General features: G+C 49.7%; 1 protein-coding gene across 3 annotated transcripts in view; it reads right to left on the bottom strand.

Moving 5' to 3' along the window:
- Positions 1-12,982, bottom strand: part of LOC119531486 (zinc finger protein 705A-like) — a 231,384-nt gene that overhangs the window by 195,077 nt on the left and 23,325 nt on the right. For all 3 annotated transcript variants that reach the window (XR_005216319.1, XM_037832782.1, XM_037832781.1), the window contains exon 2: positions 12,109-12,247. The gene's annotated coding sequence lies outside the window, so the exon portion shown is untranslated. The remainder of the gene's footprint in view (positions 1-12,108; positions 12,248-12,982) is intronic.

Here is a 12,982-nt window from a genome sequence, read left to right as displayed (position 1 = left end):
TTACAAAGTTGTCTTAATATTGTCATGCAATCAAGGGAACACATACAGAAGAAGTGTGTATAGTTCCAACAGGTAGCATAAAATCTCTTTAACAAAGTAATTTATATTTTGAATGTTAACAGCAAAAAATCACGATGCTCAGTTTATCTACAATAAATTTACCAAATGAATTTGCATGGTTTTTTAGGTATGGTTTAACAAATGAAATATACTTCCAATGGCAGCCTTCTGTATGAGAATGGCATAAAGGCCTTAAATCTTGTCTCCTCAAAAAATATGATAAACTTTTTGTAGCAACAGGACCCTGTTTTCCAGCAACTTCACTGCCAAGTCAATTGCAAAGAATAATAGAACTACAAATTTACAATGATATATTAGAAAATTACACTTTGTGAGACTCCATATATCTAGAAATACTCAGATGTTTATAAATTAAATCTTAACTACCCATCACTTACAAAGTTGTCTTGAATATCACTATGCAACAAATGAACACAAAACTGTAATTTAGATTATATAAAACGTTTTCTGTGAAAGTGAATCACATCCTGAACCTAAATACTTTCTGGAAAATAATATGTACTTACATGAAACTTAAATACACAGAGGTATTTTTATATAAAGAAGACATGAACATTTAATGATTCCAATGCAATTTTTCTTCTAAATGAAAATATGGCAAAGTATATTTGAATCACTCTCTCTCCCTAACATGACAACATATATAAAGATAACAAAAATAACTCCAAGAGGCCAACTCATTCTTGAAATTAATTTGTCTATAACAGCTAGAGCAATCCAATGAAGATTACACAAAGGTGAACCAATAGTTCACCATCTTTATATATTTACACAGTTGAAATGGTATAAAGTACTATAAAACACAACTGTTTAACAATAAACCCAAAAAGCCAACATACAGAGCTCTAAAACATAAATATTTGCATAAATTAAATCTTTCAAACATTTTGTGTAACATAATGTTTACAGAACATGTGCATCTCTGCAATCTCTATAAACCAAGAAAGAATATAAAGCAAAAGCACTGGTTATTAATAGACATAAAATCACAAAATACTCAATATGTCCATATCTTTCCTGAGAACCCAGTAAAAACAGAAGGAAACCAATGAAAATATATCAGTAATGTCATAATGTCTATACATCTAAAAAGAACTGATGTTCTAAAAAGAACTGAAATAATGGCTGTATATACAGTCACCTAAAAATCTCACTCAACAGTCTAGTGTGGTCTACATTTTCACAAGAAAAAAAGAGAGAAAAAAAGAACTTCTGACCTATAATTTTAAGTAAAAGATATTTACAATATAAGACAGCAATTTCTACAAATCTACAATGACTCATGGTATGAAAAAAGAGAATCTGACTACTACACACAAAATTATCTAATAACTCTCCCCACACAGACACCAAGTAAATACACATAGGGATTTTTTCATTGTAGTTTACAATTAAGGTATTTACAATGTGTTTATGTGTGTGGGGAGGGAGAGCAGTTATTTCTATGTACTTAGAAAGTTCAGATGGTGAACAAGAAACTTGCTTATTATAAGAACAACAGTCAAATGCTTTCTGCTTGGTCCTACCCTCCAACAACTTACAGAATACAGGGAGAGACAAACCAACAATATCATTAAGAAACATTTTACACATTATAGTTAGTCCATATTAGTGATGCATTATAATGTTTGTCTTCTTTTTTCTGGAGAAATGAACAACTGATTGTATACTTTGAATGACTGTATGTTATGTGATCATGTCTCAATAAAAGTGCATTAAAAAGAAACATTTTACAAATCTACATATTTATAAATATGAATGGCTGTGATTTCTTTTCATTGAAAAATATGTAATTTCAAAACCTCAAAACACCTAAAAGAAAAATTGCGGGACACTGATTACGTGCTTCAACTTGGCGGGCCCGGGCTGGGGGACCTGATCAGCCCCTGGGGAGGGTGGTGGGCACGGGCGACAGCGCCCTCTACAGCCCCCCGGGCCTGGGAAAGTGAGGCCGGAGGCAGGCCCCATTTCCTCACCCAAAATACCACTGTTAGGGGAGGCTTGCCGGAGGGAACCGCCTTTTCCCCACCCCCTTATCTTGCCCGGACACTCCCCGTTGCCAGTGAAACTCCCATCACCACCAGTGCGCATACATTGTTGCCAGACACCGTTACCGGAGCAACTCTCGCCCCTTTTCAATCAACCTCCGTGCCCTCTCAGAACCAATCCAAGCCTTTAACCTCTACAGCTACCCCGCCCTCTAAACGCCCGATATAAGCTTGTACTCTCCCCTAATAAACTCTCTTGGCTTCTTCACCCTAAAAGAAACGTGTCCCGCCTGTTCCTTTCTCGCCGCCCTCCATACTTTGCACGCCCCCGCCGGGGACCTGGCCAAGTCCCCTGCCTCGCCCTCGCCTCCGGGAAGGAGCCCCCGCCGCCGGTACCCTCCGAGCAATCCTGAGAGCCTGGGATTTGGCAACCGGCCGCCACCCCCCCCCAGACAAGTCAACTGCGACCGCAACTGGCGCCCAACGTGGGGCCCCTGGGATTAAAAGTCCTCTCCACGCAGCGGTCCAGTAAAACCACCCGCTCGCCCGGACGCCTCTCCAGCTCCCCTTCTCCTCGCCTGCAAAGTAAGGGCCGCCTCTCCCTCGCCGCCCCGCGGAGCCGCCTCTCCCTCGCCGCTCCACGTCTGGAGCTGCCTCTCCCACGCCGCTCCGCGCCCGGGCCGCTCTTCCTTTCCCGCATTAACCTAGCTTTTGCCCCCGACTACCTTTCGTCTTCTCTTCCTATGTCTCCCCCATTCCTCCTAACACTCTTCCTCCAGTAGCTTTCCCTCTTCTCCTCCATTACTTTGCTGTGGTCCTTTGTGTCTTTGTTTCTTTGTTTGGCGCGGTGTGCCTCTTTGCGACTGCCCCCCCCCAAACTGCTCTTGCTACTAGAGGGTCCTGCCTTCTATTCTCACCGTCTCCTTCGGCCTCGCGGCCACGGTTTACCTCATTTTCTTTACTCAATAATCAACCCCCCTTTTTTCTTTTCTCCCTCCGCTATGGGTAATCGTCTATCTGCACGCCAAGCACCCCAAGTTCGCGCTCTAGCGGGTCTCCTAGACACACATCGCTGCAAGGTGTCTGTCCGGCAGCTGCAAGTATACTGGGACCTCCTGCTGCCCTTTAACCCATGGCTCACCACTTGCCATCTTTGGGACCCTGTTACTTATGATCGCCTTATTGATCGGGTCACCAACGCCATGGAACATGAGAGCAAGCGCTTCCCTCCCGGCTTGCTCCCCACCTTAATAACCGTCCGCTCCTGCCTTCAAGGCTCCCTCCCCCCTGATCGAGGCCCCATTAAATCCAAGGAGGCCCTATCAACCCAGTCAACAGATTCAGACAGCGATACTAATGTAGACCACGATTCGGACACAGAGTCCTTAGTCGAGCAGATTAACAACGCGCTCGAAGTCGCCCCCCCCAAAAACAAAGCAATACTAAGCCTCGCCAAGATGGCGAACTTCCTCCTTCTTCTTCCATCGAGGGGAGGAAGTGCTCCGGCGATGACGTCAGCCCTAAGCTGGGCCGGAAACCGCATGCGCTTTACCCCGCCCTTTCACAGGGTGGAGTTAGTCCGCCATCTTATGCCTTGGGCCCCGCCCTTTCACAGGACGGAGCTAGTCCACCATCTTATGCCTTAGCCACTCCCACCGCGCCGCCGTCTCGTGACGCTTGGGGCCTCCCACTTCCGCCTCCCCCTTCGGCGAGCTCCCCCTCGGAGCCGCTACCGGCAGCTGCCGCCGCTCCTCCCACCCTGCCGACTAACAACCCCTGGCTGCCTTCTACACCTCAAGGCAACCCTTGGGGCAACGCTCCCCCTACCCCCACTCCCGCGCCAAGCCCTCTGCAAGCGCGTCCTCCTTTCTCTCGTGCTTTTCGCTGCTTTCCTCTTAACCTTACCACCACACCACAGAAACCGTATGACTGGTATCCCATTGACTCTGATACTATCAAGCAGCTTCGCAGGGCCATCAAGGAGGACGGGTTAGGTAGCCCATACGCTTCCCAAATACTGCAGGATCTCGGCATGGACTTTTGCCTCCCCCAAGACTGGGCCTCGCTTGCCCGTTCCATTCTTAACCCCGGCCAGTTTGTTGATTGGCGTGCTCACTTCCAGGCGGAAGCAGCTAAGCAAAGTGAGCAAGACGCAGCCACTGGAGTCTATCATCACCCCGAAGCCTATTTAGGCACAGGAGCGTTTCTAAATGCGTCTGCTTATATTAATGTCCCTGCCACCTTCTGGACTATCCTCAGAGGCATCGCCTTACGCGCGTTTGCCAACTGCTCTGCCCGTCGACCTGACAACTTTACCAAGCTCCTCCAGGAGCCAAACGAACCTTTCGCCACCTTCGTATCCAGGGTCGAAGAAACCTGTGCTAGAAAAGTTAGCAACCCCCAAGCCCAGCAAGCTCTCACCCGGGAACTCATTCTAGAAGGGGCTAACCCCCCCTGTAAGCAAGCCATTCTCCCCTTGAGGGAAAAAAGTCTAAATGACTGGGTTCTCGCCTGCAGCGCCTTTGACCCAGCTGCCGCGTCCCTAGCCCAGGCTGTCTCTGGCGCTGTCACTGCCGCCTTAGCCGCCACCACCGGTTGTTTTAAGTGCGGGCAGAGTGGCCATTTTGCCCGGGAGTGCCCCAATGCGGAGGTCAACCGCCCGCCTTTCAGGCAGCGCAATGGGCGCCCCCCCTCCCACTCCCTGCCCACGCTGCCAGCGTGGCTATCACTGGGCGCGCGATTGCAAGAGCAGCCCCAGAGATCTTAGCAAGGATAGCTTAAAAAACCTCTGCTATCCCTGGTGCCCTGACGGCAGTCAGCGCCAAGGCACTGAGCAAGCTTTAAACTCCAAGCGGGGCAAGCCTCAGCCCCGCCCCTAAGAGGCAGCGTGCCGGCCGGTTCTAATAAAACTAATCACTTCACCGGCAGTAAAATGCTTCTCTGGACAGTCCCTATCACTCCAGAAAAGCCTACTCGTAAGTTAAGAATAGAGGGGCAATGGTACACGGGCACGCTCGATTCAGGGGCAGAGGTCTCTTGCATGCCCGCTCAGTATGCCACCATGTGCATGGTTCTCGATGGTCCCTCGGTAGTGGGAGCCACTGGTACCTCCACCTCTCTTCAGGCCATAGGGCCCATTAAGTGGGAGGATGAAGAGGGCCACTCAGGCACCTTCCGCCCGTTATTTCTACACACCATAGACCAAATTTTATGGGGCCGTGACATCCTCGCTGCCTCTGGGGCAGTGCTTACCACACAGCCCCCCCAATAATGTGCACCACTGCTCGTTTAACACCTCCAGCGCCCGTTCCTCTGCAGTGGGATACTGAGGAACCTATATGGGTGGAGCAGTGGCCCCTTCCCACGCATAAATTAGTGGCACTCCAAGCCCTTGTCCAAGAACAATTAGACGCTGGCCACATAGAGCCTTCTACTAGTCCCTATAATTCGCCAGTGTTTGTTATTCATAAAAAAGCCACAGGGAAATTTAGGCTCCTCAATGATCTGCGGGAAATCAATAAGCATATTCTTCCCATGGGTTCCCCGCAGCCTGGCCTCCCCCATCCGGTAGCCATCCCGGCCCACTATCATGTAGCCACCATTGACATCAAAGACTGTTTCTTTTCCATCCCGCTACATGAGCGAGACCGCCCGCGCTTTGCCTTTACAGTCCCCGTCCCCAATCACGCGGGCGCGGCTAGCAGGTACCAATGGAAAGTCCTCCCTCAAGGGATGCGTAACAGTCCGGCCATCTGCCAAATGTATATTAATCACGCAGTGGCCCCCCTGCGAAAGCAGGCCATGCTCATCCATTACATGGATGACATCTTGGTGGCCTCTGAGAACGCCGAGGCGCTTCCTCTAATCCTCAAAGACCTCACCACTAATTTAGCTGACCTCGGCCTTACAGTTCAGCCCGATAAAGTTCAAATTGTGCCACCATTAGCCTTCTTGGGGTTTAGTATTGATAGAACCATTGCCCCGTCCGCTCCCCAGCTGGACATACTGGATCGGGTCACTATCACTGAGCTTCAACAGCTCTGTGGCCAGATCAATTGGCTCCGCTCTGCGTTGCCAATCACCACCGCGCAGCTCCAACCACTCTTTATGCTGCTGAGTGTCCCTGAAGCCCCGCCGCTAGCAATCTCCCGGCGCATTAAGCTCACCCAGGAGGCAAAGGAAGCCATTGCCGCAATTAACAGGGCACTCACCGCCTGCTGTCTCAACAGGTTCAGCACTAAAGAGGGCAATCTTATAGCACTCATCCTTCCTACGCCCGGCACACCCATGGGCTGCCTGTGGCAGGAAGGCCCTCTACTTTGGGTGCACCCTGCTAAAAGCCGGCTTAGAAAAATTTGCCCCGCAGTGCGGCTCTGGATCAGCCTAGCTTCAGATCTAGTCACCCTGGCTGTTCATGTATTCGGAGAGCCGCCAGAAAAAATTGTTTGGCCCCTAGACGCAGGCCAAACCCGCCTGCTTATATGTGACAACCCGGACATGCAAATCCTTTTAGAAGGATTTCATGGGGAATTCAGCTGCCACTATCCTAGCCATCGGCTGTTACAGGGACTCGCCAAGCTTCCCTTCCGCAGCCCCTTCCATCCTTTCCCCTCCTCTGCACCCATCCCGGGTGCCACTACCGTCTTTACTGATGCCTCCAAAACCCGTTTCGCCTTCCTCTCTTATTCGCAGGACCATCCGGAACCCCGCCTATTCAGTTATGTCAACCTTCATTCAGTCCAAGTGGGGGAAATTCTGGCAGTGTCATACGCGCTAAACGCCCACTGCAACCACCCAGTAAACATTTTCACTGACAGCCTCTACACGTATCAGGTCTGCCGAGTCCTCGCATTTTCCACCTTTTTCCCCAGGAACTCGGCCATCGATAAAGCACTTTCTGACCTCAGAAGCATCTTAGAGCATAGACAGGATCCTTGGTTCGTTAGCCACATTCGTAGTCACTCAGGCCTTCCGGGGCCCTTAGCTAATGGCAATAGTATAGTAGACCAAGTGGTCTCAGCTCAGAATACCCAAGCTATGCTAACTCACACGGCAGCCCCTCCGGGGGATGCTGTTAACCAGGCTAAGTTATTGCATTCCAGGTTTCACTTTTCGGCTACGTCATTGCATCATTTATGTGGCCTCCCCCTAGATACCTGTAAACATCTTGTCCGCAATTGTGCAACTTGTGCGCCCTTTGCGCCGCTTGGCCCCCTGCAACCTCAGGGAGTCAACCCACGAGGCCTAAAACCCAATTCTAGATGGCAAATGGATGTAACTCATGTACCGTCCTTTGGGCGCCTCAAGTATGTACATGTAATGATTGACACCTTCTCAGCCATGTGTTATGCAGTCCCCCTCGCCGGGGAAACGGCCAAACACTGTATCAAGGCCCTAAGACAAGGAATTCTCTTCATGGGAGTCCCTTGGGACATAAAAACGGACAATGGGCCTGCCTATCGCAGTGCCTCCTTTGCGGCCTTTCTTCAGTTATATAACATCACCCATCATTTCGGCATCCCTTATAATCCACAGGGGCAAGCCATTGTGGAAGCAGTCCATCGCCGCTTAAAAACACAAATTGAAAAAGAAAGGGCAATGCTCCCCCAGGCAACTCCAGGGGACCTTATCATAGCAGCCCTTATTCACCTTAATCTACTCACATTCAACAAAGAAGGGCTTTCGCCCCTACATAAACATTGGGGGCCCTCATATAGGCCCACCCAGGCCCCGATGGTCTACTGGAAGGACCCAGAAAATAATGCCTGGAAGGGTCCCTCCCCACTCCTCGCCCAGGGGCACGGGTTTGCTTGTGTTTTCCCAGATGATGCAGCACAGCCAATCTGGATCCCAGGAAGAGCAATCCGACCCACCACCAGCAGCCACGCGTCTGACGAGACGAGAACGCCGTCGTCTCCGCAGCCTGGTGCACCAAATGACAACAGTACGCCTGAGCCTGGACCCCAGTCCAAGTGAAACCCCGGAGAAACAAGAAATCAGAGAGATTATACGCCTCTATAGACGGGCAAAAGCCAGCCCCCTGCACCTCCATAACCCCCACCCAAGCATTGCTTCCCTTCTAACGATCATGCTGGCTCTCGCCTCTTCTACCCAGGCTGTCTACCAGCCCCACTCCCCTTACCAGCCTTGGAAATGGACCTTGGCACGGTGGGAAGATTCCACAGTTATACAAACCCATGTTACAGCAGGGCAACCTTCTTTTCTCGTCAACGCCTCTAATCTATTTCCCAACCCTCCCGTTGGCAGTAATGAACACCAATATTATATGTGCCCAGCCTCCAACCCTGGAAAATCGTATTGCAATGCCCCCAATCAATATTATTGTGCCTATTGGGGCTGCGAGACACTAGCTACTGGTTGGAAGCCGTCTAGCGTTGATCACTATCTTACCCTACGCTGGGCCCCCTGGAACTGCAAACCCCGTGATGAGCCTGTTTATTTCAGCACGGACGACAGTTCCCACCTTCCACCCACAGGTACCTGCACTCACCTTAATCTTACCGTGCAACTTCCCACTAATCCCTCCTGGCTACTCGGTCGAACTTGGGGCTTCAGAATCTATAAGGACGGAACCGACCCAGGATCACTTATTCTCATAAAAAAAGAGGCTGCAAACCAACCAGGCCAAAATACTGCATTAAGAACACCCTCTGGCATAGGTCCCAACCAAGTCATTAACCCCCTTTTTCCACAGCCCCCCAGCCGCACCTCAGGTACAAGCAGTGCGACCGGAAGCCGTACCTCAGCTGCAAACAGTGCATCGCCAACCCCACCACCCCAACCTTTTCTGCCACCCTCTCGTTACTCCTCTCCCCTCCTCAGCCTTATCCAAGCAGCCTTCACCTCAGTGAATTCTTCCAACCCCAATCTTACCTCCTCTTGTTGGCTTTGCCTCTCCACTTCCTCCCCCCTGTATGAGCCAGTAGCCTCCAACCTCTCCTTTTCAGAAAACACAGAGGACAGCCCCTCGGAATGCAATTGGAATACCTCTGCCGTCCCCCTAACCTTTCATTCAGTCTCCTTTACAGGAAAGTGCATCCGCCCTCGCTCAAGTAACTCTCCCAACCTCACAGCTTGCGCCGACTACTCATCTCCCAGCAGCTCTGCAAAATTTCTCATTCCTCATAACTCCTCCCAATGGCTCTGCTCCTCTACAGGGCTTACCCCCTGCCTTAACGTGCAAACCCTCAATACAACTAATGAAACTTGCCTCCTAATTGTCCTCATCCCTAGGGTCCTATACCACAGCGAGGAAGACTTCTTCCTCCGCCTGGAAACAACTGCAGCTTCTGCCCCACTGCAAAAGCGAGAGCCCATCACCGTCCTCATGATTGCCTCCCTCCTAGGTCTTGCAGGCTCTGGCACCAGAATCGCTGCATTAGCCAGTCAAGGCTCCGCCCTAACTCACCTCCGGGCGGCCGTTGACGAGGACATTCGTCACCTACAGGACGCTATTTCCCATCTTAAAAATTCTGTCAATTCCCTCTCTGAGGTCGTGCTCCAAAACCGCCGAGGTCTCGACCTTCTCCTCCTCAAAGAAGGAGGCCTTTGCGCCGCCCTAGGAGAAGAGTGCTGTGTATATGCCAATTCCACAGGTCTCGCCGAAGACAGCCTAAAAAAGGTCCGAGAGGGACTGGAACAACGCAAAAGAGACCGTGAAGCCACCAGCTATTGGTCCCACATCTTTACCCCCCTCCTCCCTTACCTCCTCCCTCTCCTCCGCCCCCTACTAATGATTATTCTAGCTCTCACCTTAGGACCCTGCATTATCCGCAGAATTGTCCAGCTTGTAAGGAAACAAACGGATGCTATTTTCTCCTCATTCGTGCAAGTCCAGTACCAGCGACTCGCCACCTCTGAAGCTCCCTACTCCGAGATGACAACCAACCCTCCACGACCTCACCGCCACCGGTCAGCCCGCCGACCGCGAGGCCCTTCTCGATCGCCTGAACATCGCACCAACCTCGAGCTCCAGCTTCTCTGAACCTCCAACTTTAAACCCCCCACCCTCGTCCATCCCGCAAGCAGCAAGGCCCCTGTCGAGCGCCCGGGCGCCACACCAACGCCGAGCTCCAGCCTCGCTGAGCCACCGTCAACCCCTTTTTCCCCTCCCCGGCCTCCCCCTTCCCTCATCCCTTAGCGGGCCTCTCCGGTAAGCTTCTTCCTTTAATTAGAAAAGAAGGGGGAAATGCGGGACACTGATTACGTGCTTCAACTTGGCGGGCCCGGGCTGGGGGACCTGATCAGCCCCTGGGGAGGGTGGTGGGCACGGGCGACAGCGCCCTCTACAGCCCCCCGGGCCTGGGAAAGTGAGGCCGGAGGCAGGCCCCATTTCCTCACCCAAAATACCACTGTTAGGGGAGGCTTGCCGGAGGGAACCGCCTTTTCCCCACCCCCTTATCTTGCCCGGACACTCCCCATTGCCAGTGCAACTCCCATCACCACCAGTGCGCATACATTGTTGCCAGACACCGTTACCGGAGCAACTCTCGCCCCTTTTCAATCAACCTCCGTGCCCTCTCAGAACCAATCCAAGCCTTTAACCTCTACAGCTACCCCGCCCTCTAAACGCCCGATATAAGCTTGTACTCTCCCCTAATAAACTCTCTTGGCTTCTTCACCCTAAAAGAAACGTGTCCCGCCTGTTCCTTTCTCGCCGCCCTCCATACTTTGCACGTCCCCGCCGGGGACCTGGCCAAGTCCCCTGCCTCGCCCTCGCCTCCGGGAAGGAGCCCCCGCCGCCGGTACCCTCCGAGCAATCCTGAGAGCCTGGGATTTGGCAACCGGCCGCCACCCCCCCCCCCAGACAAGTCAACTGCGACCGCAAAAAATCAAGATGACTCAAAACCCTTCAACTTACCAATATACTCCAGCAATACAATCCAGCAATCAAATCCAAATATGTGTGGTCTACCAATTTGACTGGCCACACTAAATGATACTATTTGATACATGAATATGTATGCATGTACATACATACACATACATTGAAATCTGAAATGCTTTTAATGTTTAAGAATGCAATTTAAAAGTTCATTTTCTTTAATTTTCTTAGATTTTTCACTTATGTTGTTTCCAATTTTTTAAACATTATTTAGATAACTTGAGGCAAAGCAGGACAAAAGAAAATACAGAACAGAACTTAAGCAAATGACAAACAAAACAAGAACAAAATTTAAAGCCAAGTACTAGGCAACCAAGTCTCAATGGCTATTCCTCAATGCCTGGGGCTATATCCTCCAAAAACATCTTTGGCATAAATTTATCTGCTACTGAGCACCCAAACAACTAAAACCTAGGCACCCAAAATCAGTGACTTCCCTTAATGCTAGGGGCTGCTCCCTCCCTTTAAAACCAAGTCTTAATGTCTCTTTCTATGTGCCATTGAGTGCCCAACCAAGTGTAGTTTCCCACTTACAGCTTCAGCAGGAGTTTGTGAATCACTGAAAAAAGAACCAAATGGAACCAATATATAGAAAGAAGACAAGACCAAGAAAATAAAGCCAAGTCCTAGGTGACCAAGTCCCAAAGGCTATTCCTCTGTACCAGGGGCTCTACCCTCCAAAAACAGCTTTGGCATAAATTTATATGCCACTGAGCACTCAAATAAACCTAGGCACCAAATTCAGTGACCTCCCTTAATGCCAGGGGCTCCTTCATTCTAAACCAAATCTCAATGGCTATTCCTCCATGTGTAGGGCTGTGCCCTCCAGCAACAGCTTTGGCATGAACTTACGGCCAACTAGTGCCCAACAAATTGGTTTCCCACTTACAGCTCCAGCAGGAGTTTGTTTCACTGAAGAAGAAACAAACAGGCCCACAAACAAAAGAAAACAAGGCCTGAGCATGCTCACAAGACATCCACACTCATTCACCAAACATACTCACTCAACAGACCTGTTTTCCTCCATGGCCAGCCACCTTTGGGGTCCTGGATGCTGAAGCAAAAATCTCTCTCATCCAGCTCTCAGAGAAATGTGTCTGTTGACAATAGAACTGAGGCTTATGAATGTCTTACCTCAGGGGTCCAGGAGCCCACTGAGCAGCATGTCATTCAGATGTTTTCATCCCTTCATTGTCATCAAACTGAAGAAGGGGCACTTCCCAGATATGGTTCTGTTGCTTGAAGCAGCTAATAGAAGTCACACTGAACCCAGCTGAAGAGGAAAGATGGTTTATTATGCTGGAGGAAAGCAAGGGAAATTTTCCTAAATCTGCTTCCCCAAAGTGTTTCTCCAATTTGGTTTTATACCCAGGTACAGAGACAAAGAGAGATAATTTTTCAGCTAACAGGCAACAAAATGATAGACAAAAGGCCCATCTATCTGGGAGGTTTGGGGCAGTCTCTCAGTGATTCTTTAATTGGCTAAACCCATTAGGGACAAAGGGAGCCAACTATTTTAGTTAACATGTAACAGGCTTGGAGACCTTCAGTAATTTGTTATCTCCTGTTTCCTAGGTGACACATAGGAAATGTGAAAATTTTATATTTACATATGCTTGCACACTTTACATTTACAAATTGCTCCTTTGTGAGAATTGGTGCTTCCATTGTTTCCTGTTTGCAGCTTAGAAGTTTACATTTTACAATTTTCTGTTTGCTTACAGTTTTAAAGTTGCATTTAAAATGTTACTCTTGCACTGGGAATGATGCAAGGGTGTTTTGGGGACTGTGAATTCAAGGGGCAGGATTTAAGGCAGTGGGAGAGGAAAAACAATCACCCTCACATTATAGGCAGCTCCCATGCCAGACTTATGAGACACCTGCTTCTCACTAAGCCATGATCTGGGAAACTAGGTGGGGTCTGCCCTGATTTGAGATGGCAGTTTGATCCTGTATGAGTCACTGTCCCTGATCCTCAAAAAATTCACTAATAAACTGGACATCTCAT

Source organism: Choloepus didactylus, chromosome 4 (assembly GCF_015220235.1).
Source record: "Choloepus didactylus isolate mChoDid1 chromosome 4, mChoDid1.pri, whole genome shotgun sequence".
Lineage (NCBI taxonomy): Eukaryota > Metazoa > Chordata > Mammalia > Pilosa > Megalonychidae > Choloepus > Choloepus didactylus.
The sequence above is the reverse complement of the archived record's forward strand: the minus strand, read 5'-3'. Positions and strand labels throughout refer to the sequence as shown.